Here is a 2,223-nt window from a genome sequence, read left to right as displayed (position 1 = left end):
CTGAGTCCTTTAATGGAAAAGAGAGTGTAAATGACATCACAACAAGCTTTATTGACTTAGTATATGATATCTCTCGCCTTAAGCTTTTCTGATTCGCTAGTTTCATTTCCTTAGACAACGCCTATTTTTACGTAGAAAACGCATGGTCTCTTAAGTTTAGCTTTAGTTGGATTTCGTCGTCTTCATGTGTACATCGTTGAAGTCTATTTGGATAGTTCATTTCTTGGTCCTTAGAGATAAGCGGGAACCGATATGTAAGTACATTTTATCTTCTGTAGTTTTTGTCTATCTGGCGACTCATAAAGTATATACCTCCAAGAAGTTGTTGTAATACTCAGTATCTCGTACCATTACGTGATTACGCCTTTTGAGTTTCAAGTAGGTTTTTACTCTTTAGTTCGGCGTGGGAATCTCATTTCTTTTAGTTTATTTAGTTTTCATGCCTTTGCAAACGTAGTCCGTTCTCAGATTTATTTTGTTAGTTTCTTAGTATAGTATTATTCACAGGAAGCAACCATTATTGTTTTGGGAAGGTTTCTTTTCTCCTGCAAACCCAAATTTAAGTTGATTTTATTCCTTTCATGAAGTATTTTTAGTCTAATATTCTAGTTGGTAAAATTTATTATTCCTGTATTTCAATATGTATATTTCTTTTGTCTTATTACGCGTTTTGGCAAGGTTTTTTATACCGGAACAGCTACGAAAATGATAATATGATTGGAATATTAGCAAAATTATTATCTGTTAGCCAAACTATAATTGTAATTGTACCTTTAGCTCTTTATCGTAATTATTAGTTACGTTGCATTATATTTCAGTTTACGGTTCGATTATCGTCTATAAAATCACCATCAAAGACTAGCTCCTAGTTTCGTGATCATAGTTGATTCATGGAACACTAGAAAATACTTGAATAATAAACGCAAACATCGAAAGAAATTAACTAAAAAAAGTATTACTAAGAGAGATGAAGAGATCAAAAGCACTTATATTAGAAACCTCTCCAATTGCAACTTGACAACTGATCAGATAAACCTATTATCTAAAGGCCTGCGTTTCATCCCATCTCCACATACTAACACTGCTAGTGTTAGAAAACAAATTCTACGCGATTTCAACCAATTCGCGAGACAAATGCGTCTCCGATATATCTATCACGGTAGAGGAAAGATGGAACACCCTTTCTATGTTAAAACTAACTGGGAACCACCAGTTCAACGATCAGTTACTCTTGAGAAATATCTTGAGGAAACAAAAATTAAACTCTCCATGAAACTCTTAGAAATTGAGATAACGAAACCTAAACCTAACATACCTAAATCAGAACGCAAAGCTATTAGACAACTTAAAGAAAACTCAGAAATAAATATCAAGAAGGCAGACAAAGGAACCACCACTGTCATAATGAACAAAACGGACAAGATTAAAGAGGGCATGACACTGATCGAAGTCAAAGAACACTACAGACCCCTGGCTTGAGAAACCAATGGTAGAGGAAACCTCTAAGAAAGTCCGAAAAATTATCACAGAACTCTACCAAGAAACACATTGATGAAATGACATTTGGTTATCTCAACACCGAACCCTCCACGCATTCCAGTTTTTTACACTCTTACAAAAACACACAAGGTCAACTTGTCAAGTCGACCAATAATCTCTGGATGCGACTCCCCTACTGAGAGAATTTCAGCTTTTGTTGATAGTCTTCTTCAACCAATAATGAAAGAACAGCAGTCATACATTAAAGATACAACTTAATTGAAGGAACGACAGTTCCACAAAATGCAATCCTTGTCTCAATGGATGTTACAAGCTTATATACAAATACATGTATACCGCAAGAAGAAGGTATCACGACCATATGCCATGCATATGACACCACAGCGAGCCCACACAATCTGTTTGTGTAGCCGATTGTTATTTTATAGTAAATGTACTGGATTTACCGTTTGCTTCACCTATAGCGATATATCGCTAACTATGTATATAAATCAATATGATAAAAAAACGTTGAATTACCTTACCTGTGGTATATAGTCGTCCTTTTACCTCAAAAGCGGTTTTTTGAGCGATTTTGAACGAATTTGAGTTCGCCGTTGACTGTTCCTTACAATTCATTCAAAATCGCTCAAAAACCGCTTTTGAGGTAAAAGGACGACTATATACCACAGGTAAGGTAATTCAACGTTTATTTATCATTAATTAAATTCAAATGGCCTGTTA

The sequence above is a fragment of the Porites lutea genome, chromosome 6 (genome assembly GCF_958299795.1).
Source record: "Porites lutea chromosome 6, jaPorLute2.1, whole genome shotgun sequence".
In the NCBI taxonomy this organism is placed as follows: domain Eukaryota; kingdom Metazoa; phylum Cnidaria; class Anthozoa; order Scleractinia; family Poritidae; genus Porites; species Porites lutea.
Note: the sequence above shows the minus strand (reverse complement) of the source record.